Raw genomic sequence first — 19464 nt, 5'->3', positions numbered from 1 at the left:
TTCTTTATAAGTCTCCCAAGTGGGACCTTGTCAAAGGCTTTGCTGAAATCCATATAAACTACATCAACTGCACTACCCTCATCTACACACCTCAAAAAATTCAATCAAATTTGTTAGGCATGACCTCCCTCTGACAAAGCCATGCTGACTATCCCTGATCAAACCTTGCCTCTCTAAGTGGAGACAGATTCTCTCCTTCAGAATTTTCTCCAATAGTTTCCCTACCACTGACATGAGACTCACTGGTCTATAGTTCCCTGGCTTATCTCTATAACCGTTCTGAAATAGCGGAACCACATTAGCTGTTCTCCAGTCCTCTGACACCTCCCCCGTGGCCAGAGAGGAATTTAAAATTTGGGTCAGAGCCCTTGCGATCTCCTCGCTTGCCTCCCTCAGCAGTCTGGGACACAAATCATCTGGACCTGGAGATTTGTCCACTTTTAAGCCTGCCAACACCTCCCTATATCAATTTGCTCAAGAACCTTGCAGCCTCTCTCCCCGAGTCATACAGACTCGAAACATTAACTGTGTTCCTCTCTGCAGATGCTGTCAGACCTGCTGAGTTTTTCCAGCTATTTTTGTTTTGGTTTCAGTTTTGTTAAAGTTGGGCTGTCTTCAGTTAGAAGCAGACCTGGCAATGTTTTATTGATACCATGGAGGGAAACTTGCAGGCATCATTATGATGCATATAGATGATTTTTTGTGGGGTGGTAGTAGTGAATTTGAAACAATTGTTACTAATGAGCTCAAAAAGTAGTTTAAACTTGGAAGTCAGGCTTCTGGTACGTGTAAATACATTGGATTGGAAATCAGGCAGAGCAGATCACATGTCATTTTACATCAGTAATCCTATTTGGAGAATGTCAACCCCATTGCAATTATTCATGGTGGAGCCTCCCAGAAAGACACAGTGGCTTCTGAAACAGAGAAAGAAGAACTCAGAAGTCTAATTAGGCAGCTCAATTGGCTAGCCAGCAAACTAGGCTAGATGTCAGTTTTGACGTTTTTGGAATTGAGCACTAAAGGTTGAAGAAATTATTCAAGCAAACAAAACACAGACAAAATTAAAATTGGAGCAGTGTGTTTTGAAATTCCCATCTTTGGGTGATCTTAGAAAAATGAAACTGATTGTGTTTAGTGACACGTCTTATGCAAATCTATGTGATGGATTTTTGAGTGTGGGAGGATTTATAGTATTTCTCATGGGGGGAGAAGGTAAATGTTGCCCTTTGGCATGGGAATCTAAAAAGATACAAAGAGTTGTAAGACGTAGGTTGACCGCGGTGACTCTCGCTCTTGTTGAGGCAGTAGATATTGCATTCTTCATATCAAAGACGCTGGAGAAGGGTATTCAGAAACGGTACCTATCGAATGTCATAGACAATAAGTCACTTTGGGAAAATGTTCACTTTATGAAGTGTGTTAACGAAAATAAATTGCTAATAGACATTGCAAGCTTAAAACAGATGCTTGAGAATAAGGAGATTGCCAAGACTAATTGGATTGGTAACAGCTACCAATTGTCAGACTGCTTCACAATAAGAGGAACGAGCTCCAAAAATTATTGGAGATCCTGAAAGAGGGACGCCTTTTCCTTTGAGAAGATAAAAGAAGGAACATTCTTTTTGTATGGACATTTCTATACACATGTTTTTTTAAGAAGGGGGAATAAGATGGATTTATTGATGATTGTGTTATGGAAAAGAAGATCCATCTTCATTTTCATACTTCAGGGTTACTTTCATCTTTAGAAGAGGGGAATCATTCAAAAAAAGCATTCCAGACATTGCAAGTACTTCAACTCTAATTAAACACAAAAGCAACAGTCCAACAGGAGGTTACTTGCCAAAAATTTTCGAAAAGCAAAATTCCTGGAGTTTTAAATGGCGAGATGGGTGATGATGTTCAAGAATCAGATTTAGACGTTTGCCATCAGTCCAAAACGAAGTAGATTCAGACAAGAGTTCAATTGGTAATTATCAGTTAACCGCCTAAGTACTTATTTGAATGTATAAAAGAGATAACAGGTGAGAACAGTTCTCTGTCGAGTTTTATGGACCAAAAATAAAACTTGGTTGGAAGAATCGCTCCCTTTGAGCCAGCCACAGACTGGTCTTAGTCTTCATCTTTATTTCAAGCAGGTGTTGTGACTTTATCAAAGAGAACCACAGAGGGAGTGGGGGAAGCAGTGAAGGGCTTGTTGTAAACCACTTTTAAAAGCTAAGGAAACATATGTTTCTAATTGTGTGCCAATTACCAGTTCTTAAGGCAACATTAAGCTGGGATAGCGCCTGCACTGGGAAACTCCTTAGGATTCTAAGTTAACTTGCAGTTAGTATTTGATGCAGGCAATTGCCTGGGACGTTGCTGTCCATGACATCACTGGCTTTGACATGGCATCTGGGCAAGTGCAGGAAGTGCTCTCCCTAGAGCTGCAGCACAAATAAACACAGCCAAACTGAACTGTAGGCAAGCAGCTGTAAGCATGGAGCAGACATTTTAAAGCATTGAATAAAACTCCTATTCAGATATTTAACCTGGAATGTAGAATCTCTGCATGTCTCTGAGGCATAACATACAACAACTGGGCCTGGTTTAACCCTGACATGCTTGTAACCGGGACTGGTTTAACTCTGACTCGCAGTAACCGGGACTGGTTTAACCCTGACTCGCAGTAACCAGGACTGGTTTAACCCTGACTCGCAGTAACTGGGATTGGTTTAACCCTGACTCGCTGTAACCTGGATTGGTTTAACCCTGACTCGCTGTAACTGGGACTGGTTTAACCCTGTTTAGTAATTATGGTTTTGTTAAATGTTGGACTGTACCTTGAAGAATAGTCCTGTGATGTAAGATCACATGATCCATGTAAACCAATGCGTTAACAGCGTGGGCTGCTGCCACAGGCAGTGTGGAGATGAAGTTGAAAACACACGTGTAGTTGCTGCTGGCTGTAATGTAAATAAACCTAATGTTTCCACTTACGAAATTGTCTGCAGATCAACTTTATTACAAATAGGCGACTAGGCCACACTACAACATGAGGATAAATCAAGAAAAATCGGTACTGTACCCTGCCCAGTGATTGTGAGTACCAACATCTGTTTAAAATAACAGAAGATATACTCACCCAAAATGTCACAATCTGGTGGAATCGATCCCTTTGAGCCAGCCACAGACTGGATTCAGTATATAGAACACCTCACGTTCTTCTTTCAAGCAAATGAAGGAAGAGGCAAGCGATCCTGTTGAGTACTTGTGGGAGCAGAACCTACAGTTTGATTCAGTTTGACGGCACCAGTGCCCCAGATTCAATGAATTTTGCAGAATTGTGAAGGGACATTTTCAACCCAAGCCCTCAGACACAATACAGAGGTTCAGGTTCAATTCATGAAATAGAGCCCCAGGGAGACGATGGCTAGCTACATGGCACATTTGAAGCAAATAATGGAACATTGCAAGTTCGGTGAGACTCTCAATGACATGCTCAGAGATCATTTAGTGTGTGATGTGAAAGAAGACACTATTCAGAGAAGGTAGCTGGCTGAAGTGAATCTGTACTTTCAGAAGGCATTAAAAACAGCGCTGGTCATGGAAAGCACTGTAAGAGATTCACAAGCAATACAAGGGGCGCAAAATGGCGCCGTCCTCCAAATCGGGCAGGAACAGTCAGCCGAAAGTGGCTCGAAAAAGCGAGACTCCACCGCAAAGCGGGAAACAAAGCGGCTAACTGAAAAATAAGAAGAAATAATTTAGCCACTAAATTGAAGAACAACTTTAATCGACGTGGAAACAATCAGTCTTTTAGTGGTTGGTAGTTTAAAAAACTAAAATGTTACTTTTGTCACAGAAGTGGACATATAATGAGACAGTGCAAAGAGAGATTTAAACAGGTTTGCAAACAACAGAAGAAGCCCAATGATATCTACAGTGCAGAAGAGCCTGAAACAACAAATTCTGACATCTATTCATTGTTTAACATGAAAGTTGGAAAGACAGAACCAATATTTGTTATAGTACAAGTGAATGGTAAACTAGTAAAAATGGAAGACATGGGAGCTTCCACTACTGTAATTGGAAAATACACTTTCAGATATTTAAATAATGGTGAACATCAATTCAATTTGGAACAAATATCTGCCAAGTTGGAAAAGTACACAGGTGAAGAAATCTAAGTAAAAGGTATTAGCAGAGCAAATGCCCATTATAGAAACCAATTGGCACAGTTACCAGTGAGGGTGGTAGTAGGTGAAGGGCCGAGCCTCCTTGGGCAAGATTGGTTAAAGGAGATTAAATTAAACTGGTCCGAAATCTTCAAATTGAGAGCAAGTGGGCTACCAGATCAGCTTTAAAAAGTATGCCACTGCCTTCAAGGACAAACTGGGAAAAATCCAAGGCCTGCAGGCCAAGATTTATGTGGATCTAGAAGCAACCCCTTGCTTCATGAAAGCAAGGCCGGTGCTATAGGCCCTGAGAGAGAAGGACGACGCTGAGCTGAACCAGTTAGAGAGGTTGGCTGTCATAAAAGCGGTTCTGTTCTCAGAATGGGCAGCATCCATAGTCCCTATTCTTAAACCAGACTGTCATGAAGCTATTAATGTATGTAATATTATTGGAAAATATCATTCTTTTAAAACAGAGGTTTAGTCTGTGGGTGTGTCTTAATTGGATTGAAGCCAGCTAGTCTGGGTGCTTTGTGTTCTAGTTTTGATATGTAAGAGAGGTAGAGTGCATTTGCATTTTTTGAATACAGCATTCAAGAAGTGGGGTGAAAACTACCACCTAGCTAGCAGAGACCAAGATGTTTATATTACTAATAAAATTGGTTTTATGAAAGGGGTTTTATTGTTAAAAGGTGGAGTTCAGAGAGGCTGGTGATACAATGAGAATTTACAGTCAATGAGTGGTGCTAGGTATAACTTCAGCAGTTTTGTGTGTGCAGAGCAGAGGCAATGTGCAGCTGTAAGCCTCCAACTGTCTCCATAGGAGCCAAAGTGAAAAGAACCTCATTTTGAATTAGTAAGATGAAAATGCTTTGCATGGTGTCTGGTTAAGTCTATGTGCAGAATTTTCCTGTTAGCGTGTGGGGGCGGGCCCCGCATGTCCGCTCGTAAAATGACGCGCGATGGCCCGGGCGAGTGTCCCGATGTCACTGTGCGCCATTGCGATATTTAGCTGGGCGGGTGCGCAATGATGTCCGTTGCACTCCCGCCATTAATTAACCGGCCACTTAAGGCCCCTGACTCACTAATCGACACCAATTTTTCGGCGCCCGTGCAATCTTTGGGTCAGCGCATGTGCGCAACGGGCAGACGGGTAGGAGAGATTTATACAAACCTTATCCACGGGTGGGATAAGAGGGCTCACTGGGTTTGCGAGTGTGCACTGCCAAGTATTTATTTATGAGAGTTATTGAAACTTGCCTGTGCAATCTGCAGTACTTCAAAACGCATACCAGCTGCTTTTTCTGGACTCTTAACCTTCAGGTCAGCAGTCTGCAGTGTGGAATCTTTTCTGGGCCTGCAGGTGTCAGGAAGCCTTCCCTTAGCCTGAGTATGGGAGCTGAACTGTCCATTGGAGGCAGCTCCTCTGAGGAGGAAGGGAGGGCTAGAAGGGGGAGGAGGCCAGGAGTGCACATTCAGCCTCCAGGGGAGCCACCTTTGGGAGTACAGGCGCAGGCACAAGGGGCCAACAGGAAGTCCAAGGCGGAAGGGGCTGCAGAAGACGCCACTATCCTGCTGCAAGGGTATACAGCTACCTCAATATGTCAGAGGTGCAGTGCCGAAGGAGGCTCCGGGGAGACAGTCAACTACATCTGTCAGATAATTGGGCCTGAGATCTCCACTAACTGTGTGGGCGGACACCCCATGTCAGTGGCTCTGAAGGTCACAGCTGCCCTCAACTTCTATGCCTCTGGCTCCTTCCAGGGCTCGGTGGGTGATCTTTGTGGTGTCTCCCAATCAGCTGCCCACACTTGTGTCAAGCAGGTTACAGACGCTCTGTTCAGACGTGCATTGACCTTCATCCACTTCCGTTGGGACCAGGCAAGCCAGACACAGCGAGCCAGAGGCTTCACGGCCATTGCTGGCTTCCCTGCGTCCAGAGTGCAATAGACTGCACACACGTGGCCATCAAGGCGTCAGTAGGTGAGCCCGGTGCCTTCGTCAACAGGAAGGGCTTCCACTCCATGAACATGCAGATAGTGTGTGGTCACAGGAGGCTGATTCTACAAGTCTGTGCAAGGTACCCAGGCAGCTCCCATGACGCCTACATCCTCAGACACTCCCAGGTGCCGGGGCTGGATGGTTGGCTGCTGGGTGACAAGGGCTATCCCCTCAGAAGGTGGCTCATGACGCCTCTCCGTCATCCAAGAACAGAAGCTGAGCAGCAGTACAATAGGAGCCATGATTCCACAGGGGTGGAGAGAGCCATCGATCTTCTCAAGAAGCACTTCCGATGCTGCTGAAGGGGTGCACTCCAGTATCCCTCAGATCATGTCTTGGTGATAGTGGTTGCATGCTGCACTCTCCACAATCTTGTGCTGGAAAGGGAGGACACTATGGACAATGAAGTTGTCGATGCAGTGGCTGCGGCTGCACACGATGAGTCCAGCAATGAGTCCGAGGATGAGCAAGCACAGGGGAATGCTGAGGGGGGTAGACGCTGACCTGGGACTACACCAAGGAGGCAGGGACACCCGGGAGGCTTTCAGCCAACAAACCTTAAGCTAGCACAACACAAATGGATCAGCAGGACCAGCCTGGGCTGTAGGATTCATACTCGATACCTAAGTGCCAGGTTAGGAGCAGTAAACTAAGGGCCTTGTTAATAAAGCTGAATGTCCAACAGAGCACTCATTATATTTTTGGAAACCATCCACATGTAGAAGAAAAGAGGCACCCTCAGCCATGATGACATATCTGAATTTAATATGCCAAGCAAACAAAGTTATGCAAAAAAAAGACAATAGTGTAACAAATCAGAACAAATCATAAGGACCTCATCTCGGGCCAACAAAAAAACACCAGTGCAAAACCCGTGGTGTGCCTAAGGTGTCTTATGTTTTTGTTCTGGGTGCTGCGTCTTGGAGCTGCCCCATCGCTTGGAGTGGCATCTGAGACAGCCTGCTGACTATGCTATCCTGTTGGCCTCGATGACCTTGGCGGCCATCCTCTGGTCTATGGAGCTTGTGCTGTCCCTCCCTGGAAGGGATCGGCCAGTTCCACAGCTGCCATCTCTCCAGTCTTTGCAGCCTCAAAGATGCTACGGTCACTGAAAGAGGGGCGGAGGAGTTGCCTCCCTCATCCGGAGCACCCTGAGAGGAGCCCGCAGAGACGACAGGCAGCTGCTGCGCCGACATGTGGTCACTTTGGATCTCTCTGCTCACCGTAGATGGATGGGCACTGATCTGGGAAACTTGATGCCCACACCATCTCCCAAACTGGCAATGACCAGCTGAGGTCAATGCCGATGTGAGGACTTGCTGGTCAGAGCACATCCCCAGGAAGCCCTGACAGATCTCCTGGAGGAGCCTCTCCACGAGAGTCACCACTCTCTCCATGGAGGACACATGGCGCACGGACATGGGGCTCATTGCTTCAGCGATCGTCTGCGTAGACTCCTCCACCACGGAGACTAAGCCAAGCATAGCCTCATGTATCTCCCCGAGATACTCCCACACATCCAGCCACATTTCCTGCCTCTGCTGTGTTGTGGATGACTCCAGAGGCACATCATCAGGTACCAACTGAGCACGTGCCTGGTCCCCTGAAGTCCTCTGACTGCTGGCGCCATGGGCACTCCCAGTCTCCGCCAGCTCCTCCAGCAAATCTGAAGTGCCCTCACCACTGTGCCCCGGGACACTAGCCGATGTTCTAATTCTCACCGAGGTGCTAATATGTGCGCTGGTGCCTGCATGGCAGAGATGGTTGGCACTGGTGAGACTTCAGGCCCCTCAGGTGTGAGAGGGGGCCTCTGCTGCTTCTCCTCCCGGCCCTGCTCTAATGATGCTGAAAGGAGGAACAAGGACAGTGGATCAGTTAACGTGGAGACAATGTCAAAGTGCATCCCTTTCCCCTGGATCATTATGCGCTCATCCTTCCATAAGCAATGGTCAAGCCATGTTGCAAAATTAAATCAATTAACATTCAGCACTGCTATGGCTGTTGGGAGAACAATGCTGACCTCAGTGTTGAGCATATATACTTGGCCGTGGTACCCCAGCCTCACCGACACCAGTGGACCTGGGCACATGGCGCCTCTCCAGATCCAGGGCCTCCTGCTCGAAGCGGCTAAGAATGGCGATCTGCACCTGGCCGCCGCCAGTCCTCGCACGCTCTGCCGCGTTATGAGCATTCTTCTCCTGAAAATGAGAGAAGAGCATTGATTAGTGCAAATTGCACATGGACCCTCTTCGCACACGGCCCATCCCAACCAGAGTGGGACATATCAGGCCTCCAGAGCCTCCTCACCCCACTGCTGCTGAACACTCACACAAAGATTCTGGGCCTGCTCCCCACCTCCCCACCACCATCCTTGGCCACATGCTGCCTACATCACGTTAGGCACCACACGGTATATCCTTCCACAGCAAGGAGGCGCAAGCACGTGAAGCACAGAGCGCAGCAGATGGTTCATTGCCATGCCACCTTGAAGCTCCCCTCCCAGCGTGTCATCATCCTGACTTGGACATGTTCAAACTCTGCGCCTTGGTGCAGCTCCTCCAGGTTGCCCCCAAACCAGTCATGTGGGACTCAGTGTAACACATGCTGCAGGGGCAAAACACATCTCATCACACTCTCAGGCTGACCTCTGCATGGGCGATATCTGTTGGCCCACCCAGCAAAGGACACATGCCATCAATGATTCAATGCAGTCACTACACTCAGACTTGGTGGAGCGGTTGCAACCCTGTTGGGTTAAATGACCAATGACAACATGGTACTTACCCTTCCTGAGCGCAACAAGTCGTTGAAGCCCTTGCGGCGCTGGATCCAGGTGCGTCGCACCACATCGCGGGAGCTCACCACCTCCTCCCAGACACGTTTCGTCTTGTGCAGGGGCCTCCTCCTCCCATCCTGGGGAACCAGCACCTTCTGCCATGCTGCCACCTTCTTGAGGGCAGCAAGGCAGTCATCCGAAAAACAAGGGGCACACTGCCCTACCCTCCCCCCGCCCTACCCTCCGGCCTGCCCCGATGGCCTACCCTCCGGACTTGAATGAACTTCATTGCTCTTCACCCAGACAAATGGCCACAGGACCTTCCTTTATACAGGCCGCTGGGTCGCCATTGGACCCAGTGGCCTGAGTGCGCCCACCGCCGCCCGCCCACTCCCGCTGTGCATGGGAGTCGTGAAGTATGCTGGGCAGGCCTTAATTGGCCCGCCTGCATAAAATGACGGTGTGGACCTGATCGCGAGTGGTGATCGGGTCTGCACCCCCCCGCGCCTGCTCCCACTCCGCCCCCCCCCCCCCCCCCCCCCTACCAACCAGAAAATTCAGCCCTATGGGTTGCTGTTGTCTTAATGGAGATTAGTGTGGGAATTTGTTAAAAAATATGATAGTAGTAATTTGAGTCATATGCGTATATATAGATTTTAACCTGTGTAAATTAATAAAATGTTTCATTTAGTTTAATCTAAAACCTCAAGAACTGATGGTCTGATTCCTGATTTTTAGAGTCGCATCTTAAAAATAACAGTTAAAATTATAGGTTATGACAGTTGTTTAAATTTTCCCTCTGGGATTTTTAAATAGCTCTGCTTTACCCAACTGCATCGGTCATTAAAACTGGGGGCTCTTGCTGGGATAAATTATATTTCTAATTCCTTGATTGGTTTGGAATTGGTGAACCTTAACGTTTACGAGTGAGAGAGGCACTTTGAATTCAGGAGTTGGTGAGGTATTTTAGAAGTGGTGAGACTGCAAGATGGCTTTAGCAATTGCTAAGACTTGTCTGGGAGTAAAAGAGATAACTGATTGGGTTAGAGAATATAACCAAAAGTAATTTAACAGAGTTGCAGATACATTAAAATTGGGGTCACCTGCAGCGGCTAGGAAATCAGATATAGTTAAAAGTAAAGCACAGCATCTATAGTTGGAAGTGAAACCTGACACCAGTGCGTCACAGCTGGAGGTAGTGAGACTTCAGTTGCAAATGAAGAAGCTTGAATTAGAAGCAAAGGACAGAGAAATGGCTTTTAAAAGGGAATTAGAAATTGTGAAGATAGAGAAAGAGAAAGAGAAAGAGAGAGAGAGAGAGAATTCCAACTGAAAATGTTGGCAGTTAGAAAAGAGATGTCAGTAGATGAGGAAGGATTTATCTCTAGAGTAGAATCCAGTGGGGATATGTTTAAATTTGTACAAGCTCTTCCAAAGTTTGAGGAAAAAGATATTGAAGCATTCTTTATTTCATTTGAGAAGCTAGCTAAATATGAAATGGCCACAGGAAAACTAGACGTTGTTATTATAGCCTAAGTTGTTAGGTAGGGAGATTGAGGTATATGCTTCGCTATCAGAAGAAATTTTGGTGAATTATGATGTGGTGTGAAAAGCTATTTTGGGGGCATATGAGTTGGTTCTTGAAGCATACAGACAGACATTTAGGAATGTGAGAAAACAGCCTGAGCAAACTTATATTGAGTTTCAAAGAGTAAAGCAAAGTAATTTTGACTGGTGGATACAGGCGTTAAAAATAGAGACAACCTATGCAGCTCTTAGGGAAGTAATTCTTTTGGAAGAATTTAAAGATTCAATCCCTCCAGTAGTGAGAACTCATGTGGAGGAACAGAGGGTTGATTCTATAAGACAAGCAGCAGCGATAGATGATGATTATGAGTTAGTTCAAACAGCTGAACTTTTCTCGTCACACTTTCAAATTGGAAAAGGACAAAAAAGTGGGAAGGTGAAAGGAAAATAGGTAGTCAGGGAAGAGGAGTAGTAGCTGGAAGTTCCCAGGAAGTTTTTTCTCAGAATAAGAAGGAAGGTGCTGAAGGTAGAAGTGACATTCGAAAATTGGAGATTGCAGGAAAGATCTGTAGGAGTTGTTGGGTTACAGAAAAGCTCTGGAAGTAAAAGTACTGTGGGTTCTGAGGTTCAGGCACAGGAGAAACACATGGTTTGTGTACAGGTGAAACAGGGAGAATCTGTGAAAGGTAAAAAAGTGAGAATGTGTTCACAGTTTAGTAGAGAATTCTGAGGAGCAGGTTGCAGAAATGTTTAAAGACTTCGTATGTGAAGGAAAAGTCTTTCCATGTGTATGGGGTGGCGTAGGTAAAGATGTTAAAATTTTAAGAAGCACAGGGGCTAGTCAATCCTTAATGTTGCGGGATTTGTTGTTCAAAGGGAGTATTGCAGGAGAAGGTAATAATAAGGGGTTCATGGAGATGCTAAACCTATTCTGTTGTGGAAGGTAAATTCAAAGAACAAGTGGTGAAGTTATAGTTGGAGTGGTGGAAAAATTGCCCATTGCAGGGGTTTAATTTGTTCTGGGTAATGCTATAGCTGGATTGTAAATGTGGATGATGCCTATGGTAGTTGAGCAGCCTGTAGAAGTGCTTTCAATGGAGGTGTTACAGGAGGAACACCCTGGATTGTTTCCTGATTATGTTATAACGAGATCAAAAGTCATCGGGAAGAACAAGACAAACAAGATAAGTAGGCAGTTCAAAAAAAGGTGTTGAAATCCAATTAGCTGGCACTGTATTTGATAACATTGTTCGGGAGGAAGGAATGCAGGACAGTTCAGTTGAAATGTTTAACTCAAAGAGGTTAGTGGAGTTATAAAAAAATGATGTGTAATTAAAACAGTTATATCAGAAAGCCTATTCAGAAACTGAAGCAAAATGTATTCCAGTATGTTATTATCTTCGCGGGAATATATTAATGAGAAAGTGGCAGTCGGATCATGTCTCAGCAAATGAAAGCTGGAGGGAGGTGCATCAGATTGTTATCCCATTAGGTTATAGAAATGAGATTCTGATGATTGCTCATGAAATTCCAATGGGGGGACATTTAGGAATTAGGAAAACGCAGGAAAAGATACAGAGGTTTTTTTTTTTGGCCAGGGTTGCATAGGATGTAGTCAAATTCTGAAGAACCTATTATACATGTCAAATAACAGGAAAATCACAAGCAGTGATTAAGCCAGTGCCTTTAATCCCAATACCAGCATTTGAAGAATCTTTTACCAGGGTCATGATTGATTGTGTAGGACCCCTCCCTAAGACTAAAAGTGGAAATCAGTATTTATTGATAATAAAGAATGTGTTTATGAGGTTTCCTGAAGCGATACCTTTAACAAGTATTACAATTAAGAAGATTGTGGAGGAGTTAATTAAATTTATTTTACAAGATATGGTTTACCTAAAGAAATACAATCAGATCAGGGGTCAAATTTCATGTCACAGCTGTTTAAGGAAGTAATAAATAGTTTGGGGATAAAACAGTTTAAGTCAACATCTTATCATCTGGAGTCACAAGGAGTTTTGGAAAGATGACATCAAACTTTAAAAAATGTAATAAGAGCATACTGTCAGAATTATGCACAGGATTGGGATACTGGAATTCCATTTTTATTATTTGCTACTAGAGATATTCCTAAAGTATCGAGTGGTTTTAGCCCATTTGAACTCGTTTATGGTCATGAGGTAAGGGGACCACTGAAATTGATTCATGAGAAATTGGTGGGTCAAAATTCAGAAACTACTCTCCTGGATTATGTATCAAATTTCAAGGAAAGATTGAACAGAGCATGCGAGCTGGCAAGGGAAAATTTAAAGATATCACAGCAGGTGATGAAAGTGAAAACAGATAAGAAGGCTAAAATTCACAGTTTTGTTTCTGGAGAGAAAATACTAGTTTTGTTACCAGTACTAGAGGATTCATTAAATGCAAGATTTAATGGGCCTTACAGGATTGAAAAGAAATTGAATGAAGTAAATTATTTAATAAATATTCCAGATGGAAGAAAGAAGCAGAGGGTATGTCATGTAAATATACTTTAAAAAGTACTTTGACAGGGAAGAGGAACAAAAATAGGTATTAGTGATGGTGGATGATGAGAAAGAGGTAGAAGTGCAGGACTCTGAAATTGATTTTCCTCTAATCAAATTGAATGATGAGGGGGTGCTTGAAAATTTAAATGAAATATTGAGTTACCTTCCATGGAAGTGTCAACGTGATTTGGAAAAACTATTGTAGTCACATAAACTATTTATGGAAATAAGTTGGGAAAGACACATTTAGCTTTACATGATGTGTATATAGGAATATCATCTTCAATAAGGCAACAACCTTATAGATTAAATCTGGCAAAGTTATCACAAGTACAAAAATAAATTGATTTCATGCTGTCTTAGGACAAGACTGAGCCTAATATTTCCAAATTTGAAGGGGAAGGTGGAGAATAATGATGAAAATGAAAAGGCTGTGCATGACTTGCATAGTCGTGAGAGACAATTTACTGTTGGAGACGCAGTGTGTGTGAAGTATTTCAGTGGAGGATCGAAGTAGTTACCGGGTAAAGTAAGTTCAGTGACTGGACTATTATCATACCACGTGGAAGTGGAAGGCCGGATCACCCGTAAGCATGTGGACCATTTAAGAAAAAGAGAGGGACCACAACAAAATACGGTTCCACCTGTAACCATTACTGAACCAGTGTTTCCTATTGAAGATGCTCAACCAAGGACTGACATGTCTGATGTCTCTATCAGAGTGGAAGATACTGAACTGCAAGTACCCACCGAGGTACCTGATGTTTGTGCAGTTCCAGAGAATGTGGTTCCTGAAAAAGAATCTGAAGCCGTGAAGATGCGACATTCCACACGAATCAGGAAACCACCTGAAAGACTGAACTTATAAATCTCATGACTTGTGTAAATATTATAATGTCATGAGATAAATATACTGGTAAATACAACATGTGCAGCAAAGTTAAAGGGGAAGGAATGTAGTAATTATGGTTTTGTTAAATGTTGGACTGTACCTTTAATAATAGTCCTGTGATGTAAGATCAGATGATCAGTGTAAACCAATGTGTTAGCAGCGCGGGCTACCTCCTCAGTCAGTGTAGAGATAGAGATGGAGTTGAAAGCACACGTGTAGTTGCTGCTGGCTGTATTGTAAATAAACCTAATGTTTCCACTTAGAAAGCTGTCTGCAGATCAACTCTATTACTAAGTGACTCACTGTAACTGGGCCTGGTTTAACCCTAACTCGCAGTAACTGGGCCTGGTTTAACCCTGACTCGCAGTAACCAGGCCTGGTTTAACCCTGACTTCTTTAATCTTCTTGTTTTTCAATCTGCTTTTACATTTTTTTTGAATGACTACAACATACCGAATCATCAGTAAAATTCTAACTGGGATTGTTCCATTGTCGAGAATGTTTTAATTCTTGGTGTTGAAGTTAAACAGTAACTATGGTTGTCTGGTTGTTTTACTCAACTGTAACCACAGTAACCTTGGAGAGGTTACCAGAGGGAAGAGTTTCCACTGCTGAGGAAGTCTTCAGTGTCCTGTGTGAAATGAGCTGTGTTTGAAGTCCCGGAGCAGCTTGTGTTAATGTAAAGTCCTGCAGTCAGTGCACTGTCATCCTCCTGATGTCTGACACTCACTCAGTTCCCCTATTACAGTACCAGAAAGCTGCAGCCTCTCAGGAACTGGCAGGGTAGCCAAACAAGGAAGTGCAAGGCCCCCCCACACCCCCATCCTATTCCCCCATAAGTAAACTATTTTTAGTCATTAAAGTAAATATTCGGGGGCCCTTCTTCCTCTGTGACAGGTCAACATCCCCAGCTAAAAGCCTTTAAAGAGGAGCTCACAAGTACAGGAAATCACACTCAGGGTTTTAACTTGGGAATTAACAACAAACAGTCCTGCAAAATTAACTGTACTGTACCCTCAATAAATTATTTTAATATTTAATAAAATTAATTAATATTAATTGCACCTCAAATGATAAAAAGTAAATTAGTGATATTAGCATTGACAATGATGTTAAAGGCACTGCCATATTTTGCAGATAAAGTCTTTCAGTCTAGATTTCAATGACCATTTAATCGCTTCATTGCAAAGTATTGAGTGATGTTTGGAATTACACTGTTCTTGCAACATAGTGATCCACCCTATACTGACTGCATAACAGTACAGCCTGTGGTTACAGAGTGAAGTTAAAGTCCATCGTTATAGATTGTTTGTACAGTCTATAGGTAGTCAGTGGGTATGGTTTTTTAAATTCATTCACATGATGTGGACTTCACTGGCTAGGCCAGCATTTATTGCCCATCCCTAGTTGCTCTTAAGAAGGTGATGGTGAGCTGCCTCCTTGAACCACTGCAGTCCATGTGGTGTAGGCACACTCACAGTGCTGTTAGGGAGGGAGTTCCAGGATTTTGACCCAGTGACAATGAAGCAACAGCGATATATTTCCAAATCAGGATGGTGAGTGACTTGGAGGGGAACTTCCAGATGGTGGTGTTCCCATTTATCTGCTGCCCTTGTTCTTCTAGATGGTAGCGGTCGTGGGTTTGGAAGGTGCTGTCTAAGGAGCCTTGGTGAACTCCTGCAGTGCATCTTGTAGATGGTACACACTGCTGCTACTGTGCGTCGGTGGTGGAGGGACTGAATGTTTGTGAATGTTGTGCCAATCAAGCGGGCTGCTTTGTCCTGGATGGTGTTGAGCTTTCTGAGTATTGTAACAGCTGCATTCATCCAGGCAAGTGGGGTGTATTCCATCACACTCCTAACTTGTGCCTTGTAGATGGTGGACAGGCTTTGGGGAGTCAGGAGGTGAGTTACTCGCCGCAGGATTCCTAGCTTCTGACCTACTTTATTAGCCTAAGTGTTTATATGGCCAGTCCAGTTCAGTTTCTGGTCAATGGTAACCCCCCTGGATGGTGCTAGTGGGGGATTCAGTGATGGTAATGTCATTGAAAGTCAAGGGCCGATGGTTGGATTCTCTCCTGTTGGAGATGGTCATTGCCTGGCACTTGTGTGGCACGAATGTTACTTGTCACTTGTCAGCCTAAGCCTGGATATTGTCCAGGTCTTGCTGCATTTGGACATGGACTGCTTCAGTATCTGAGGAGTTGCAAATGGTGCTAAACATTGTGGATTAACAGTGAACATCCCCACTCCTGACCTTATGATGGAAGGAAGGTCATTGATGAAGCAGCTGAAGATGGTTGGGCCGAGGACACGACCCTGAGGAACTCCTGCAGTGATGTCCTGGAGCTGAGATGTTTGACCTCCAACCACCAGAACCATCTTCCTTTGTGCTGGGTATGACTCCAACCAATGGAGACCTTTCTCCCTGATTCCCATTGACTCCAGTTTTGCTAGGGCTCCTTGATGCCACACTCGGTCAAATGCAGCCTTGATGTCAAGGGCAGTCATTCTCACCTCACCTTGGGAGTTCAGCTCTTTTGTCCATGTTTGAGCCAAGGCTGTAATGAGGCCAAGAACTGAGTGTCCCTGGCAGAACCCAAACTAGGCATCAGTGAGCAGGTTATTGCTAAGCAAGTGCCACTTGCGAGCACTGTTGATGACCCCCTCCATTACTTTATTGGTGATTGAGAATAGACTGATGGGGCGGTAATTGGCCAGGTTGGATATGTCCTGCATTTTGTGTACATGACATACCTGGGCAATTTTCCACGTAGCCGGGTAGACACAGGGAGGTGATGGCATAGTGGTGTTGTCACTGGACTAGTAATCCAGAGACCCAGGGCAATGCTCTGGGGACCTGGGTTTGAATCCCACCATGGCAGATCTTGGATTTTGAATTGAATAAAAACCAGGAATTAAAAGCCTAATGATGACCATGAAACCATTGTTGATTGTTGTGAAAACCTATCTGGTTCACTAATGTCCTTTAGGGAAGGAAATCTGCTGTCCTTACCTACAGCAATGTGATTCTCTTTTAAATGCCCTCTAAACAAGGGCAATTAGGGATGAGCAATAAATGCTGGCCTAGCCAGTGATGCCCACATCCTATGAATGAGTTAAAAAAAATGCCCATATTGTAGCTGTACTGGAACAGTTTGGTTAAGGGTGCGGCAAGTTCTGGAGTACAAATCTTCAGTACTATTGCTGGAATGTTGTCAGGGCCCATAGCCTTTGCAGTATCCAGTGCCTTGAGCCATTTCTTGATATCACATGGAGCGAATCAAATTGACTGAAGATCTACGATGCGGAGGAGGCCGAGATGAATCATCCATTCGGCACTTCTGGCTGAAGATTGTAGCAAATGAATCAGCCATATATACAAGTCCATAGGTGCAGTCTGAGGATATAGCCTGAGGGCACCATCCGTGGGTGCAGAATGTGGGTACAGTCTGTGGGAACCATGGTGCAAATATTTAGTTTATTGTTCCTGTTAATATTTTAGAAATAGTGTTTAGTTCTGGGAAGACTGAAGTTGCAAGATAAGGTAATTAAAATGCTGGGCCTTAGAGATTGCCTGAGCTCCTAAAGAAATGGCAGTTCAAAAGGTGACCCATGTTTGTTTAATAAAGTCAGAATAGAGATCGAGCCATAAAGCAGCAGGTGGGCTTACTTAACTAAAGAACTGGAGCATGATGTCTACAAATCTTGCAAGATCAAGGGCAGTTCAGAGAGATGGTACAGCTAAATTACTTTAAAACATTCAGGAACATGTAAAACCCATTTACTTAATCAGAATAAAGAAGAAATTGTAAATAAGGGATAATTAATCAAAAGGTTGTTTTGAGGACAGCCCAAAGTAGGCTCAGCATTATGGAGATGGGTGGAGCTTAGGAAGGTTCTCTGCTTTCTATTTATCGGGTGCTTTACCTGGGAGAGTTAGCTGCAGTTTGAACCTTGTGTGGTTTGCAGCTCACTAAGAGCCTAAATGACAGTTGGATAGACCTGCACTCTCAGCAGAGTTAAAAATTAATGTCATAATTGACAGTGTGGAAAGCAGCTGAGACTTAATCTCAGTTTGAATTTTGTGCGGGAACAGAAGCTTGAAGAATGTCTGTCTGGTTTGAAACTAGTGGGAGAATCTATAGTGGTCCTCACAGAGTCTTGTGCCAAAGAAAGCAACCAAAAAATTAGATTGGAAGAATTGAAAAGTATCTAGAACAAGGGACTGAGGCCTCCACAGTCAAGAGAAGGTAAATGAGAGTTTTACCTCTGAGGATAGCTGGAGCTGAGGAGAATTCGCCAGAGAACTGTGGGTTACTTATAGGTGGCCTCTACAGAAGTAAATAACTTTAAGATTGCCGTGTCTGATAAGAAAATTCTAGGGGGAGTAAGGAGTAAACCTGAGTGCGAAATATATGTAGTTATAAATCATATTTTTAGTTTTAGAGTGGTTGCTTTGTTTCATTCTTTTGCAAACAACAAGGTTTGTGCTTTATCTTTAAAAGAGCAAAATCTTGTGATGTAGTTCTATTGGTTAAAATGAGGGGTTCAGATTTCTATTGAAATGTTAATGGTCCCTAACAATATTGTGAAGGTACAATCCATGGGGTACACTCCGTGGGGTACACACAGACTGTCCTGATGGTGGGGGGGATGGGGGGAGAGGTGAGAGGAGCAGACTGTCCATGTGACGGGTGGTGGGAAGGGGGAGCAGACTGTTCATGTGGGGGGAGGGGGTGAGCAGACTGTTCACATGGGGGGAGGGGGCGAGCAGACTGTTCACGTGGGGGGAGGGGGTGAGCAGACTGTTCACGTGGGGGGAGGGGGTGAGCAGACTGTTCACATGGGGGGAGGGGGCGAGCAGACTGTTCACGTGGGGGGAGGCAGCGAGCAGACTGTCCACGTGGGGGGAGGGGGCGAGCAGACTGTTCACGTGGGGGGAGGGGGCGAGCAGACTGTTCACGTGGTGGGAGGGGGCGAGCAGACTGTTCACGTGGGGGGAGGGGGCGAGCAGACTGTTCACGTGGGGGGAGGGGGTGAGCAGACTGTTTACGTGGGGGGAGGGGGGTGAGCAGACTGTTCACATGGGGGGAGGGGGCGAGCAGACTGTTCACGTGGGGGGAGGGGGCGAGCAGACTGTTCACGTGGGGGGAGGGGGCGAGCAGACTGTTCACGTGGGGGGAGGGGGCGAGCAGACTATTCACATGGGGGGAGGGGGCGAGCAGACTGTTCACGTCGGGGGAGGGGGCGAGCAGACTGTTCACGTGGGGGGAGCAGACTGTTTACGTGGGGGGAGGGGGCGCGCAGACTGTTTACGTGGGGGGAGGGGGTGAGCAGACTGTTTACGTGGGGGGAGGGGGGTGAGCAGACTGTTCACGTCGGGGGAGGGGGCGCGCAGACTGTTTACGTGGGGGGAGGTGGGTGAGCAGACTGTTCATGTCGGGGGAGGGGGCGAGCAGACTGTTCACGTGGGGGGAGCAGACTGTTCACGTGGGGGGAGGGGGGGAGCAGACTGTTTACGTCGGGGGAGGGGGCGAGCAGACTGTTCACGTGGGGGGAGCAGACTGTTCACGTG

The sequence above is a fragment of the Cetorhinus maximus genome, chromosome 13 (genome assembly GCF_964194155.1).
Source record: "Cetorhinus maximus chromosome 13, sCetMax3.hap1.1, whole genome shotgun sequence".
In the NCBI taxonomy this organism is placed as follows: domain Eukaryota; kingdom Metazoa; phylum Chordata; class Chondrichthyes; order Lamniformes; family Cetorhinidae; genus Cetorhinus; species Cetorhinus maximus.
The sequence above is the reverse complement of the archived record's forward strand: the minus strand, read 5'-3'. Positions refer to the sequence as shown.